The sequence below is a fragment of the Nerophis lumbriciformis genome, linkage group LG14 (assembly GCF_033978685.3).
Source record: "Nerophis lumbriciformis linkage group LG14, RoL_Nlum_v2.1, whole genome shotgun sequence".
NCBI classification, from domain to species: domain Eukaryota; kingdom Metazoa; phylum Chordata; class Actinopteri; order Syngnathiformes; family Syngnathidae; genus Nerophis; species Nerophis lumbriciformis.
Genome location: NC_084561.2, coordinates 10,102,797 through 10,120,454, shown reverse-complemented (window position 1 = coordinate 10,120,454; position 17,658 = coordinate 10,102,797). Strand labels below are relative to the sequence as shown.

Sequence of the window (17,658 nt, the reverse complement as noted above, 5' to 3'; positions counted from 1 at the left end):
AATGGTTTTAACCCTTCTGAAATTGTGATAATGTTCCCCTTTAAGTGTTAAATATAAAAAGTATGTATGCCCTGGCACACCATTATCATCATTTCATGACCCAAGCAAAACACTTTTTACACTTTTATCCTGAAATAAACACACCTACAACTTATTCAATAAAAACATAGAAAAAACTACCAGCAGCGGTAAAGTTCAGATCCATGAAGAAAAGAAGAAAGTGAATGAAAGTTTATAACTGAATACATTTACATATGTATACAAATTTGTTTTCTTTTTTTATTCTTTTTTTTTTAATGAATTAAGTAACGTTTATGCATACTTGCCAACCCTCCCAGATTTTCCGGGAGACTCCCGAAATTCAGCGCCTCTCCCGAAAACCTCCCGGGACAAATTTTCTCCCGAAAATCTCCCGAAATTCAGGCAGACTCAGGTCCTCCACAATATAAAAAAGCGTACCTGCCCAATCACGTTATAACTATAGAATGATGGAGGGCGAGTTCTTGGTTTCTTATGTGGGTTTATTGTTAGGCAGTTTCATTAACGTCCTCCCAGCGCGGCAACAACACACAACAACAGCAGTCACCTTTTTGTATACCGTAAAGCAGTTTCTCTGCCGTAAACAGCAATGTTGTGACACTCTTAAACAGGACAATACTGCCATCTAGTGCATTTGATGAAAGCACTTTTGTGCGTGCCACACATCAATGCATCATCATCAGAAAGGGTGTTCAGCATGGTTCAAAAAATAGTGACAGATAATAGAACAAGGATGGACAATTCAACCCTTAACTCAACAATGAGTAGATGAGTGTTATGTGTGTGTGTATTAGAGATGCGCGGATAGGCAAATATTTCATCCGCAACCGCATCAGAAAGTCGTCAACCATCCGCCATCCACCCGATGTAACGTTTGAATAGAACTGCATCCGCCCGCCATCCGCCCGCACCCGCCCGTTATATCTAATACAGACGATGCAAGGCATTAGTGAGGCACCTGCCAACTACTCCGGTTTTCCCGTAATTCGTACGGTTTTCATCAACCTATTCCGGGTTACGGGTGCAGTGATAAAAAATACGGTTTTTCATTAATTAAAAAAAAAAAAGGGTGAAAACTACGCGAATTGCACCTTGTGCAGACAAGATTTTTCGATCGGACACTGAGGAATTAGCGATGTAAAAGACCACTTTGGGACAAAAAAACACAAGTCTAATGCCGTTGCTAGCGATACAAGTGGAAAACTTTCAACGTTTTTCGTCGCCCAAACAGATTCTTTGGATGTGATAAATGCCGAAGTTTTATTTACGGAGGCAATAATTGAGCATGGACTTCCAATCGCACTGGCTGATCACATGGGACAGTTAAATGTTTGTCATGCAACCTTTAAAAATCATTACGCGGTGATCGCGGTCCCAAAAATAAACTTTTCTTGCATGATAATGTCCAGAAAAATTCGTTTTATATTACTATAGAGTCCTTTTAACGAATGAGTTTGATGGTTTATCACAAACCTTAAATGAAAGAAGTCCTTTGTTCGCACCATGCACCATGTTCGATGTCCCGGTTTTATGACTGTCGTAGACGTACACAGCGTCGCAGCTCTTGCAACTCACGTAGCCAGCATTGCTGTCATCCTGATTTACAACCTCATAAAAACGAGTCCACGCTGAACTTTTCTGGCCTTTTTTTTCCCTGGTCTTTAGTATTCCCTTTTTTAGTTTGTCGCGTACCACGTTTGCTGCCGGTGTTGCCATTTTTTTTTTCTTCTTCTGATGTGGCGTGCTGCAGGTGCCTGTGGCTGCTGCAGGTGCCTGCTGATAAATAATTGCCTGTTTCAAAGAGTGCTGCTCGTTTTTCGTATGTGGCTAACAACATTTAACTATGTATATATATTTCCGAATTGGTTTAACTGCCACCCGCAAAAAAAAACAAAAAAAAAATCTCATTAATCCGCCCGACCCGACCCGCGGCGCGGATAAAATCTTATTTATTTAAATTTCATCCGCCCGATCCGCGGATAATCCGCCGAATCCGCGGTTGTGTCCGCAAACCGCGCATCTCTAGTGTGTATATATGTAAATAAATGAACACTGAAATTCAAGTATTTATTTTATATATATATATATATATATATATATATATATATATATATATATATATATATAATAAAATAAAATATATATATATATATATATATTTATTTTATTATATATATATATATATATATATATATATATATATATATATATATATATGAAATACTTGACTTGGTGAATTCTAGCTGTAAATATACTCCTCACCTTTTAGCCACGCCCCCGTCCCACCCCGACCACCCCCACCCCCTCCCCCCACCTCCCGAAATCGGAGGTCTCAAGGTTGGCAAGTATGCGTTTATGACAACCTTTTTCCAAAACACAATATAGAATGTGACATATAACAGGATCATGCATACGTTTATAAAACATTTTTCAAAACGCTTACAAAAAAAGTGGGAACCCCAAAAATTTACTGTGGGACCCCATTTTTATGACTTAATGGGGTCCATGGGACCCCATTTTGAAAATTCCTAGCACCAACACTGCTGTCAACAGAGGAGAAAAAATGCTTTATTTAAATAAATGTATTATTTATAAAGCAAGTTCGAGTATCATTGGCAAATTTTCACCTAGTCCCCGGCCTTGGCGTGCATATATGTGTCCTCTTTTTGGGATTTCAGAATATGGTCAGCCTAAGTTAATGAGTCATTGAGGCCATCATCATTTCTGGTCATATCTCACGCTTTCATCCCTGATCCATATGCCTGAGACGCCTTCCTCAGAAAGGTTCAAAGGGAAAGTTGGGACTCCAAAGTAAGATCAGACAATTCCCCAGTGGATGGTTCAGCTCTAAATGGAGTCAGGGAATGATGGGAGGAATGAAGTCATACACACATGACATTGCCGTGACTATTTTGGGATGCAATAGGAGGAGCTTATGAATGAAAAGTGGAGGCGAACGAAACGCAACTCATCCCTTTTTTGTCCTCGTTATGCTCCGTTTTTGCCATTTGAAGTAGAAGTGAAGTAAAAAGAGGTGCAGCTGCATGCAGACCGAGGACATGTTTATGCAAAACACATGTACAGTATTGAAGGAGATTACAGTATGAACATTGTTGTTGAATATCAATAACAGCTTTTAAACTACTATACGTTTGAAACCATTTATACGTTTTGCTAAAGTAGAGATTGTGTATGTCTTGTGATATTACGGTAATCTAGAGTAGTCCCAGAAGACCAAGCTTGGATGCAAAGCAGAGTGAAGGTTGGAGGGATAGAGAAGCCAGCAGAAAGGTCATATTTGATCAGAAATTTGCATGCTTTTGACCGTGTTGTTTGGCAAAATTTTACTGTGTTTTTGTTTTGTTTGGTTGCAAAGGAGGAGAAGTTGAATTTATTGAAGAAATATCTCAATAACAGTTACATTTTGATATCTGACACCCTAATAAAGTATTAAAATAATGACATGGATGTAAAATGAACTTTAGATGTCTTCTAATGTGTTTTAAGTGTTTAGCACTTTTAGATTATGTATTTAATTTAAAGTGTTATACATTCAAAACATTTAGATTGCTATGTATTTAATTTAAAGTTGTATTTATCCAACACAAATTATATTATGTATTTTACACATCTAAAGTGTTATGTGTTTAATACATTTAGATTGTTATGCATGTAATTTGAAGTGTTATTTATTCAACACATTTAGATTATGTATTTAACACATCTGAAGTGTTATGTATCTAACACATTTAAAGTTGTATGTTTTAATACATCTAAAGAGTCAAGTATTTAACACAATTAAAGGGTTAAGTAATTAATTTAAAGTGTTATTTATTTGACACATTTAAATTGTTATGTATTTAACACATTTAAAGTGTCAAGTATTTAACACATTTAAAGGTTTATTTATTTAACACATGTATTTATTGTATTTATTTATTGTATTATGTATTTATTAAAAGTGTTATTTATTTAAAACATTTAGATTGCCATGTATTTAACACATTTATATTGTCATTTATTTAATTTCAAGTGTTATATATTTAACACATTTAGATTGCTATGTATTTAATTTAAAGTTGTATTTATTCAACACAAATTGTATTATGTATTTTACACATCTAAAGTGTTATGTGTTTAATACATTTAGATTGTTATGCATTTAATTTGAAGTGTTATTTATTCAACACATTTAGATTATGTATTTAACACATCTAAAGTGTTATGTATCCAACACATTTAAAGTTGTATGTTTTAATACATCTAAAGAGTCAAGTATTTAACACAATTAAAGGGTTATGTAATTAATTTAAAGTTAATTAATTTAAATTGTTATGTATTTAACACATTTAAAGTGTCAAGTATTTAACACATTTAAAGGTTTATTTATTTAACACATGTATTTATTGTATTTATTTATTGTATTATGTATTTATTAAGTGTTATTTATTTAAAACATTTAGATTGCCATGTATTTAACACATCTAAAGTGTTATGTATCTCACACATTTAAATTTGTATGTTTTAATACATCTAAAGTGGTGTGTATTTAACACATTAAAGTGTCATGTATTTAACACAATTAAAGTGTTTTGTAATTAATTTAAAGTGTTATTTATTTGACACATTTAGATTATCATGTATTTAACACATTTAAAGTGTCAAGTATTTAACACATTTAAAGTGTTATTTATTTAACACATTTAAAGTGTCAAGTATTTAACACATTTAAAGTGTCAAGCATTTAACACATTTAAAGTGTTATTTATTTAACACATTTAAAGTGTCAAGCATTTAACACATTTAAAGTGTTATTTATTTAACACATTTAAAGTGTCAAGTATTTAACACATCTAAAGTGTTATTTATTTAATACATTTAAAGTGTTAAATACATTTAATTTCCCCTCGGGGATTAATAAAGTATTTCTGATTCTGATTCTGATAACACACATACAACTTTTTCACTTCCGATACAATATCGATTTTAGTACGTTAAGTATTGGCCGATACTGATATTGATTTGATATGATATCAGCACTAATCATACATTCTTTGTTATTTTGTAGTATGGAATGTTGGAAAAAGGTTTGATCAAGTAAAATCAGTCAAACAGAGAACAATGGCAGGTATGAAAAACACTAACCTACTATTTATTAACCCCGTCTGGAATGGACTTATGCCGTCTTTAAGTTGAAGTGGAGTGGTAATAGTTTGGGATCCCACTTTTCTGCAACCGTTTTGAAAACAAATGATAAATGTATGCATGACCCTGTTATATCTCACATTCTATATTGTGTTTTGGGAAAAGGTTGTCATAAACGTCACTTAATTCATTAAAAAAAAAGAAAACAAAACAAATTGTTATGCATATGCAAATTAATCATTCACTTTCTTCTTTCCTTCATGGATCTAAACTTTACCGCTGGCCGGTATTTTTTTCTATATTTTTATTGTAATATTTTTCAGAATGTGTTTGTTCTATTTTTGGCTAACAAAGAAAACAATCTGAAGTTGTCTTTATTTTTTTTGTTTTAATGCCATGATTTTAATAGTCCGGTCCACGTGTGTACAGATTTTCCTCCATGCGGCCCCTGAGCTAATACGAGTTGGACACAATGGACATTATTTTTGTAAAACACACAATGGACGCTATTGTAATGTTTATTTTATGTCAATATTTTCAGTCTTAAAATCCTAATTGAAAAATAAAATAAAGAAACAAAACTGAGGAAGGAAAATAATTCAAAAATAAGGAACATCTATCCGCAGCAACACTTCTGGAGCTTCTGTTTCTTCATACTGTTAACTAGCTGCACACGCGTGGGGCAAAATAATGAATTTATAGACAGTGCATTGTGAAAGTCGATGTGTTTACTTTGTAATTAAGTAAACTAAGTCTCAAAGGTACTTTCTGATGAAACATCCACATTTCGACCCCCGGAACCCTTGGATTCTGTAGTTAAATAGCCCTGGCCTAACATGTTTACCTTTTGTAGATGACTAAAATAGAAGAAAACACCTACCGTATGTGACATTTAGATGTTAACTCACTTTGCATTAGTAAAGCAGGACTGACTATAAAATATAAACACATTTAAACATTAAAACAACTTGACAATGAGGATCTTAAAGAGGTTGCAGACAGCAAAGTGTGTGATGTGCACAATATAGTCAAACGATGCTAGGGGGTGATGGGTGTGGGGGGGTGGGGAGGGTCACCTATTTCTCAAATCAGACATGCTGCAACATCCCGGCACGATCTGCGTGACGTGCAAAATAACATGACAGCTTCATTTCCTCACCATGTTGTCGTCAATAAAAACTCCCGCGCTGCTTCCCGTGGATGCCGATGATGACCAGGAAGGCTTTTCCTCCTGCGGGTTAAAAGAGCTCCTGAGCACCAAACTCCAAAATACAAATCAGAAAATGTCATCCAAGGGAAAAGACCCAAGAAATATGTTGTTGTTGCTGCTGCAGTGGTGACTGATTGTTTGTCCTGAAACAGCACACAGAGGATTGACGCTGGCTTAGCATCAACTCTCTCTCTCTCTCTCCGTGTCCCTCTCCCACTCCCCCCACACACACACACACTCTTACACACACACACACCATGGAACTGAAATCCAATTGTGGGCGAGCGACGTGCGAAGGATGCTTGAGGAGACGTAGTGGGCGTATGAGGGAGGGGATGTAGATTACATGAGCTGCAATGTCCATGTTTATTTTTCTTGAACCGATATCAGCACCTTGGACAGCGACCATCATCAATCTCATACAGTTCATGTAAAAATGTGCAAAAATTCATTAGGATGTCATATTTACTACACTGAAGAAGATAATCGGATGGGATACAACAAAACATGAATGAAATTGTTCTAAAATGTTTTATTTTACATTCACAAACGTGCCAGCAACTTGAGGGTTCCAGGTTCGATCCCCGCTTCCGCCATCCTAGTCGATGCTGTTATGTCCTTGGGCAAGACATTTTACCCACCTGCTCCAAGTGCCCCACCCACACTGGTTTAAATGTAACTTAGATATTGGGTTTCACTATGTAAAAGCGCTTTTGAGTCACTAGAGAAAAGCGCTATATAAATATTAATTCACTTTACTTCAATATGCGTCAAAATGTAAGAATTGTCCCTCGCCACAATTTGCTTTAAAGTTTGTGGCTTCACTCCGTTGCTAATTTGTGTTGTTGTTTTTTTTTTTTGTGTGTGTGTGTGTGTGTGTGTGTGTGTGTGTGTGTGTGTGTGTGTGTGTGTGTGTGTGTGTGTGTGTGTGTGTGTGTGAGTGTTTTTTCAAATAAAAATATTCTCATTTTTAGGTAGTATGGGGTGGTTTTCTAAAATATGTAGAGTAGACTGAGCTCCAGCTTGGACGTGGTGGAAACGTGGCTGGTTGATGAGCCTTTTGTTCGCTTTTGTGTGTTGCTGCACCATGTTGAGGCCACGCAGAAGTGTGGTTGTCTGTGGCTTTATGTCAATATTTGCTTGTACTTATTTGACTGATTTGTATTATTTCTATTTTTATTATTCTTATTTTATTTGTAATATTTTTTTTATATTTTTTTTTTTTTTTTGTGGGGGGGGGAAAACATTTTTTATTGTCAAGAAAAATTCCAAAATAAAATTATATTCATACTCATATTTACATATTTTTTAACCTATGTTATGCATTTTCAAGCACAAAAGCGCTTTTGAGTCACTAGAGAAAAGCGCTATATAAATATAATTCACTTCACTTCAATATGCATCAATATGTAAGAATTGTCCCTCGCCACAGTTTGCTTTAAAGTTTGTGGCTTCACTCCGTTGCTAATTTGTGTTGTTGTTGGGTTTTTTTTGTGTGTGTGTGTGTGTGTGTGTGTGTGTGTGTGTGTGTGTGTGTGTGTGTGTGTGTGTGTGTGTGTGTGTGTGTGTGTGTGTGTGAGTGTTTTTTCAAATAAAAATATTCTCATTTTTAGGTAGTATGGGGTGGTTTTCTAAAATATGTAGAGTAGACTGAGCTCCAGCTTGGACGTGGTGGAAACGTGGCTGGTTGATGAGCCTTTTGTTCGCTTTTGTGTGTTGCTGCACCATGTTGAGGCCACGCAGAAGTGTGGTTGTCTGTGGCTTTATGTCAATATTTGCTTGTACTTATTTGACTGATTTGTATTATTTCTATTTTTATTATTCTTATTTTATTTGTAATATTTTTTTTATATTTTTTTTTTTTTTTGTGGGGGGGGGAAAACATTTTTTATTGTCAAGAAAAATTCCAAAATAAAATTATATTCATACTCATATTTACATATTTTCTAACCTATGTTATGCATTTTCAAGCACAAAAGCGCTTTTGAGTCACTAGAGAAAAGCGCTATATAAATATAATTCACTTCACTTCAATATGCGTCAATATATAAGAATTGTCCCTCGCCACAGTTTGCTTTAAAGTTTGTGGCTTCACTCCGTTGCTAATTTGTGTTGTTGTTGTTTTTTTTTTGTGTGTGTGTGTGTATGAGTGTTTTTTCAAATACAAATATTGTCATTTTCAGGTAGTATGGGGTGGTTTTCTAAAATATGTAGAGTAGACCAGTGTTTTTCAACCACTGTGCCGATACAGTCTGGTGTGCCGTGGGAGATGATCTAATTTCACCGATTTGGGGTAAAAAATATTTTTGTAAACCAGTAATTATAGTCTGTAAATGATGTGTTGTTGTTGAGTGTCGGTGCTGTCTAGAGCTCGGCAGAGTAACCGTGTAATACTCTTCCGTATCAGTAGGTGGCAGCAGGTAGCTAATTGCTTTGTAGAAGTCGAAACAGCGGGTGGCAGCGTGGAGGTAAAAGGGTGTCTAATGCTTAAACCAAAAATAAACAAAAGGTGAGTGTCCCTAAGAAAAGGCATTGAAGCTTAGGGAAGGCTATGCAGAACGAAACTAAAACTGAACTGGCTACAAAGTAAACAAAAACAGAATGCTGGATGACAGCAAAGACTTACTGTGGAGCAAAGATGGCGTCCACAATGTAACATCCGAACATGGCATGACAATCAACAAAGTCCCCACGAAGAAGGATAAAAACAAAGTAGATGCGGGAAATATCGCTCAAAGGTAGACCTGAAACTGCTACAGGAGAATACCAAAAAAAGAGAAAAAGCCACCAAAATTGGAGCGCAAGACAAGAACTAAAACACTACACACAGGAAAACAGCAAAAAACTCCAAATAAGTCACGGCGTGATGTGACAGGTGGTGACAGTACACCTACTTTGAGACAAGAGCTATATTGATGTTATGGTTTAAATTCATATCCAACAATTGCGACGACGACTTTTTACTATCAACTGAGTTTCGTTGTTTAATGATTTCTGCTGGTGGTGTGCCTCCGGATTTTGTCAATACAAAAAATGTGCCTTGGCTCAAAAAAGGTTGAAAATCACTGGAGTAGACTGATCTCCAGCTTGGACGTGGTGGAAACGTGGCTGGTTGATGAGCCTTTTGTTCGCTTTTGTGTGTTGCTGCACCATGTTGAGGCCACGCAGAAGTGCGGTTGTCTGTGGCTTTATGTCAATATTTGCTTGCACTTATTTGACTGATTTGTATTATTTCTATTTGTATTATTCTTATTTTATTTGTAATATTTTTTAAATATTTTTTTTTTTTTTGTGGGGGGGAAAACATTTTTATTTGTGTTGTGTTGTATTTCTGTTAACTGTTTTGTCAAGAAAAATTGAAAAATAAAATTATATTCATACTCGTATTTACATATTTTCTAACCTATGTTATGCATTTTCAAGCACAAAAATGAATGAGTGAACTACAAATATCAGTAGTATCGGCCATTAGATGAGACTCAAGCAATCACAGTGCGGTATTCAGTATCGTGGCCGCTTAGCTTCTCTCATAATGTAAAAAAAACAAAACGCATTTAGTGATCATGTTCTATTATATATAGCTAGAAATTAGGGCTGCAACAACTAATCGATTATAAAAATAGTTGACGATTAATTTAGTCATCGATTCGTTGGATCTATGCTGTGTGCATGCGCAGAGGCTTTTTTTTTTTTTAATAAACCTTTATTTATAAACTGCAACATTTACAAAGAGCTGAGAAACAATAATCAAAATAAGTATAGTGCCAGTATGCTGTTTTTTTTTCCAATAAATACTGGAAATCTCAATCCTCAATCTCGTTACCTTGCGTAATGACAATAAAGCTGATTCTGATTCTGATTCTGATTCTGATTCTGATTCTGAAATGATAGAAATGTATTTTGTCTCTTTTATCCAATTATTAATCGATTAATCGAAGTAATAATCGACAGATTAATCGATTATCAAATTAATCGTTAGTTGCAGCTCTACTAGAAATATATAGCTATGAAAATATTTCATTTATAATTAATTCTTCCTATTAATTTTTCCTGCTATTATTCTGGCAACTGACCTACCTTTTTTTTTGGTTTGTTTTTTATTTACTGTAAAATCAGTCGTTTTTACAGTTCATTACTGTAAATGAAAAAATTGGGACCACGTTTATTTTTGCAGAAAATACCTGCCGACTGCCAGTTTTTGTTTGTTTTTTACCGTAATATCTTGTTTTTACAGTACATCGCTGTAAATGAAAAAACGGTACCACTTTTTATATTTACAGTATAATTCTGGTGAATGAGCTGTCGGTATTTTACTGTAAAATCTGCCGTCGTTTTTACAGTGCATTACTGTAAATGGGAAAAATTGTTTAAATTCACTCATTTGCTTTATGAATAGGTTAGAAATAGATTTGGTGAATTAACTAAAAATATAAATTTTACAGTAGTATCGGCCACTAGACGAGACTAAACCAATCAGCGCGCGTTATTCAGTATGTTGGCCTCTGATTGGCTCAGCCTCAGACAGCATCCGGTTTGTTCCTCTCATGCGCTTATTAGATAAAACCAGTGTAAATGTGACAATATGGGTATTTTATATTTAATATTTATATATTATATCTAATATAATTTTTTTATGCTCTATAGCTATGAAAGTATTTGATTCATAATTAATTATTCCTATTACATATTCCTACTATTATTCTTACTATTATCCTGGTGACTGAGCTGCCAGTTTTTTATTTGTAGTTTTTTTCTGTAAAATTTACAGTCATTTTTACAGTGCATTACTGTAAATGAAAAAAAAAAACGTTTTATTTTTACAGTAAAATTTCAGTGAATGAGCTGCCAGTAATTTACTGTAAAATCTACGGTCCATTTTAAAGTGCATTACTGGTAAAAAAAAATAAATATATATATATATATATATATATATATATTAAAAAAATTTAAAACTATACCACTTTTGTTTTACAGTAAAATCTACTGGGTTTTTACAGTGCAATTCACTTATTATAGGTTAAGAATTGATTTGGTAAATGAACTAAGAATACACAATTTACTGTAACATCAACCACTAGACGAGACTAAACCAATCAGAGCCTGTTATTCAGTATCTTGGCCTCTGATTGGCTCAGCCTCAGACAGCATCCGGTTTGTTTCTCTCATGCGCTTATTAGATAAAACCAGTGTAAATGTGACAATATGGGTATTTTATATTTAATATTTATATATTATATCTAATATTATATTTATTTATGTTTTATGCTCTATAGCTATGAAAATATTTGATTCATAATTAATCATTCCTATTAATTATTGCTATTAATTATTCCTATTATTATTATTCCTACTATTATCCTGGTGACTGAGCTGCCAGTTTTTTATTTGTAGTTTTTTCTGTAAAATTTACAGTCATTTTTACAGTGCATTACTGTAAATGAAAAAAAAAACTTTTTATTTTCACAGTAAAATTTCAGCGAATGAGCTGCCAGTAATTTACTGTAAAATCTACGGTCCATTTTACAGTGCATTACTGGTAAAAAAAAAATATATATATATATATATTAAAAACATTTTAAACTATACCACTTTTGTTTTACAGTAAAATCTACTGGGTTTTTACAGTGCAATTCACTTATTATAGGTTAAGAATTGATTTGGTAAATGAACTAAGAATACACAATTTACTGTAACATCAACCACTAGACGAGACTAAACCAATCAGAGCCTGTTATTCAGTATCTTGGCCTCTGATTGGCTCAGCCTCAGACAGCATCCGGTTTGTTTCTCTCATGCGCTTATTAGATAAAACCAGTGTAAATGTGACAATATGGGTATTTTATATTTAATATTTATATATTATATCTAATATTATATTTATTTATGTTTTATGCTCTATAGCTATGAAAATATTTGATTCATAATTAATCATTCCTATTAATTATTGCTATTAATTATTCCTATTATTATTATTCCTACTATTATCCTGGTGACTGAGCTGCCAGTTTTTTATTTGTAGTTTTTTCTGTAAAATTTACAGTCATTTTTACAGTGCATTACTGTAAATGAAAAAAAAAACTTTTTATTTTTACAGTAAAATTTCAGCGAATGAGCTGCCAGTAATTTACTGTAAAATCTACGGTCCATTTTACAGTGCATTACTGGTAAAAAAAAAAATATATATATATATTAAAAACATTTTAAACTATACCACTTTTGTTTTACAGTAAAATCTACTGGGTTTTTACAGTGCAATTCACTTATTATAGGTTAAGAATTGATTTGGTAAATGAACTAAGAATACACAATTTACTGTAATATCAACCACTAGACGAGACTAAACCAATCAGAGCCTGTTATTCAGTATCTTGGCCTCTGATTGGCTCAGCCTCAGACAGCATCCGGTTTGTTTCTCTCATGCGCTTATTAGATAAAACCAGTGTAAATGTGACAATATGGGTATTTTATATTTAATATTTATATATTATATCTAATATTATATTTATTTATTTTTTATGCTCTATAGCTATGAAAATATTTGATTCATAATTAATTATTCCTATTAATTATTCCTATTAATTATTCCTATTATTATTATTCCTACTATTATCCTGGTGACTGAGCTGCCAGTTTTTTATTTGTAGTTTTTTTCTGTAAAATTTACAGTCATTTTTACAGTGCATTACTGTAAATGAAAAAAAAAACTGTTTTTATTTTTACAGTAAAATTTCAGTGAATGAGCTGCCAGTAATTTACTGTAAAATCTACGGTCCATTTTACAGTGCATTACTGGTATAAAAAAATATATATATATATACTTTTTTTTTTTAAACTATACCACTTTTGTTTCACAGTAAAATCACTGGGTTTTTACAGTGCAATTCACTTATTATAGGTTAAGAATTGATTTGGTAAATTAACGAGACTAAACCAATCAGAGCCTGTTATTCAGTATCTTGGCCTCTAATTGGCTCAGCCTCAGACAGCATTTCTATTGGATAAAACCAGCATCAATGAGACTACGTGGGTGTTATTATTTCATATCTCGAGAGCACTCATAATGTTAAAAAAAAAATTTATTTAGACGGTTCTGAACAGGTTTTTTTATGCTCTATAGCTATGAAAATATTTGATTTATAATGAATTATTCCTACTTTGCGGTCACAGTCAGGACTGGATCCAATTAACGCGATAAAGGAGGGTTTCCTCTACTCTTGTAGCTTGGTTTTGTTTGCTGTATACATATTTCACCTTGATTTCTGCACGCAAAACTCTAATTATTCTCTATTAAATGTGTTTGGTGTTCATATTTTAGGGGGTCTGGAATGGATTTACATTATTTATGTAGATAACTAACAAAAAGTGAGGTAATACAATATTTAATCACAACATTTCAGGCTTGAGATAAGTAATAAATAGAGTGAATGCATAAATTCGTATCTATAATTGATCACTTTTTAAGATCATGTTTTGCGTACGTTGTGCCGCTCACAGCGTGAATATGCCGGAATTATGGTCATTGATTGTTTGAGCAGAGAATATTTGTGGTCGTCTCTTCGCTCACCGATTCTCATTCCCATGTCGGAATCCCAAATGACTCCCGGTATCCAGCGGCACTCCACTCGCCCTCTCCTCCAAACGCTGCTGTTGCCATGGCGACCCATGCTGCAGCACACCATTATGCTTTGAGAAATGAAAACATCAATCAGTGAGTCATGACACGAGTCCGACGACTCCAATCCAGATTTCCAAAAGGTTTTCAGAACAAAAAAAGCTGGAAATGATTCCTTTTCCTTTCTTTTTCTTCAAAACCACACTGGGAGGACAAATCTGTAGATTTTACAGTAAAAAAAAAAGACAGCAGGCTGAGTCACCAGAATTTTAGCATAAAATTTACAATAGTTTTTACACCCGAATTACTGTAAACTGAAAAAGCCACAACTGTTATTTTTTACAGTAAAATTCTGGCAACTGAGCTTTTTTTTCATTGTGAAATCTCTGGTCATTGATTTTACAATGTATTATTTTAAATTAAAAAAAAAGGGTAGAACTTAAATTTTTGCTGTGAAATGTTCTACCATAAAATCTACAGAATTATACAGAATTTTACTGAATTTTCTGAAAGTGCATTGCTGTAAATGTTAAAGCGCTACTATTTTTATTTGTATGGTAAAATTCTGTCAACTGAGCTTATTTTTATTTTGAAATCTCTTGTTATTAATTTTACAATTTATTACTGTAAATTACCGCGACCCCAAAGGGAATAAGCGGTAGAAAATGGATAGATGGATGGATACTATAAATTTTAAAAAAAGGATATAACTTTAATTTTTACTGTGAAATTTTCTACCATAAAATCTCAGAATTTTACAGAATTTTCCTCACAGTGCATTACTGTAAATGTTAAAGCGCTACAATTTTTATTTGTACGGTAAAATTCTGTCAACTGAGCTTGTTTTTATTTTGAAATCTCATGTTATTGATATTACAATGTATTACTGTAAATTAAAAAAAGGATAGAACTTTCATTTTTACTGTGAAATTTTCTACCATAAAATCTACAGAATTTTACAGAATTTTCCTCACAGTGCATTACTGTAAATGTTAAAGCGCTACAATTTTTATTTGTATGGTAAAATTCTGGCAACTGAGCTTTTTTTTTTAAATTGTGAAATCTCTGGTCATTGACTTTACAATTTATTACTGTAAATAAAAAGGGTAGAACTTTCATTTTTACTGTGAAATGTTCTACCATAAAATCTACAGAATTATACAGAATTTTCTGAAAGTGCATTGCTGTAAATGTTAAAGCGCTACAATTTTTATTTGTACGGTAACATTCTGTCAACTGAGCTTGTTTTTATTTAGAAATATCTTGTTATTGATTTTACAATTTATTACTGTAAATAAAAAAAAAGATAGAACTTAAAATTTTACTGTGAAATTTTCTAACATAAAATCTACAGAATTTTACAGAATTTTCCTAACACTGCATTATTGTAAATGTTAAAGCGCTACAATTTTTATTTGTTCGGTAAAATTCAGGCAACTGAGCTTTTTTTTATTATTGTGAAATCTCTGGTTATTGATTTTACAATTTATTACTGTAATTGAAAAAAGGATAGAACTTGAATTTTTACTGTGAAATTTTCTACCATAAAATTTACAGAATCATACAGAATTTTACAGAATTTTTCTTAAGGCAACTGAGCAGCCCCAGGTGTTTTTTGTTTTTTTTTTAACTGTAAAATCTACGGTCGTTGTTTTGACAGTGCACTACTGTACAAGGAAAAATATTACCACTTTTATTATTACAGCAAAAGTCTGGTGTTTCAGCTGCCCATTTTTTACAGTAAAATCTACAGATATGTATTTTTTTTACATTACTATAAATGTGAAAACGCAAACATTTTTATTTTCATGGTAAAATTCTGGCGACTGAGCTGCCAGTTTTTTTTATTTTTACCATGAAATCTACGGCCGTTGTTTTTACAGTGCATTACTGAAAATGGAAAAATGCTAAAACTTTTACTCTCTAGGTCAAATTCTAGCGACTGAGCTGCCAGGTTTTGTTTTTTTTTTACCATGAAATCGACTATGTTTTTACAGTGCATTACTGTAAATGTAAAAACGCTACAATTACTTTTTTATGGTCAAATTCTAGAATCTGACAAGCCAGGAATTAGTTTTTACTATAAAATCGACGGTGGTTGTTTTTACGGTGCACTAAAAAAACTGTACTGCTTTTATTTTTACTGTAAAATTCTGGTGACTGAGCTGCCAGTTTGGTTGTTTTTTACCGTAAAATCTCCAGTCGTTGTTTTTACAGTGCATTACTGTAAATTAAAAAAATATATATAGAACTTTTTTTTTTTTTACATAAAAAATCTGGTGGAGCTGCCTGTATTTTATTGGAAAATCTACATGCGTTTTTACAGTGCATTACGGTAAATGGTAAAAACTACCACTTTTGTTTCTACGGTAAAATGTACTGATTTTTTTTTTTTACAGTGAAATTCACCTATTTGCATCATGAGTAGATTAAGAATTGATTTCCGAGCAAAGTCGTAAAACTTTTTTTTTTTAATTGTTTCTCCAGTATTGATCTATTTATTGATTATTTTCCATCCTGCTAATTCTGTGCAGAAGCGCACAAATGCATGAATAAATCAACACAAGCCATTAATCAAACATGTCTTCGGACTGTGGTCTCGTCTAGTCCTTCCACTCAAGTGACGTGATTCTTTCTGACAACGTTTTCAGGTCCGTGAGTGTTTTCTCAGAACTCAAGAAGATTACCTTGGAAATGTCTCAGCGTGTCTTTAGCACGTCAATGTTTCTTTTGAGTCCTCGCTACAGTTCCCCCCGATCAATGGCGCTCTCCACATGGGCTCTCGGTCACCACCTCGTTCGGCTTCCTCGTTCCTCCGTTGCCATGGAGACGCCGGTGAGCTTGTCAAAAGCTTCCTGGCGGTTCCACAAGCACTCAAGTGTTCAATTAGGGCAGTGTTTCTTAACCATAGGGTAAAATATATCATTTTTTTCCCAGCTGTGGTCCGTACGGGCCATGGCGGTACTCAGTTGTAATACACTTTTCCACCACTTGTGGCAGCAATGACGATATAAAACAAACAGAAGAAGTCTGCACCTGAAGTCATAGAAAAGTTGCTGAAGCGCAAAAATTATGACTTAAGTGGTGAAGCTGTATTTTTCGTTTGCACTTTAATTTTTTTGACACTTTATTTAAGAAACATTACATTTAGTTTGAATTTATTTATTTATTGTTTTAACATTTTTACATATACAGTCCAGAAATACAATTAAAAACATGTCTTGTTATTTTTTCCCCCCCAAACAAGTAACCCACAAAAATTACATATAAAAAAACACATGCATCAGTCAAATAAATACAGGCAAATATTGATTGATTGATATTGACATGAAGTCACAGTCAAATAAGTACAGGCAAATATTGATTGATTGATTTATTGATTGATTGATATTGACATGAAGCCACAGACAACTGCACTCCTGAGTGTCCCCAACGCGGTGCAGGAATACACAGAAGCAGACAAAAGGCTCATCAAGTATCTACTTTGCAATCACTTCTCAATCGGAGTTAAAAATTTGAGATCAGTTTTTTTGTATGTACTTTAGGAAACCACCCCATACCTCCTGAAATGTCATAGAACAACTTATTTATATGTATTTATCTCTCACTATTTATTTTATGAACTATTTTGTCATCGACATGTTTTTATTTA

The 17,658-nt window shown here is 33.3% G+C and overlaps 1 protein-coding gene and 1 long non-coding RNA gene across 3 annotated transcripts in view; one reads left to right on the top strand and one right to left on the bottom strand.

Annotated features, from left to right (window-relative positions):
- adcyap1r1b (adenylate cyclase activating polypeptide 1b (pituitary) receptor type I) overlaps nucleotides 1-6,599 on the bottom strand; it is a 69,303-nt gene extending 62,704 nt beyond the window's left edge. Inside the window, exon 1 of the mRNA XM_061976077.2 lies at nucleotides 6,344-6,599. The gene's annotated coding sequence lies outside the window, so the exon portion shown is untranslated. The remainder of the gene's footprint in view (nucleotides 1-6,343) is intronic.
- LOC133616606 (uncharacterized) overlaps nucleotides 1-17,658 on the top strand; it is a 136,821-nt gene that overhangs the window by 76,287 nt on the left and 42,876 nt on the right. The window lies entirely within an intron of this gene.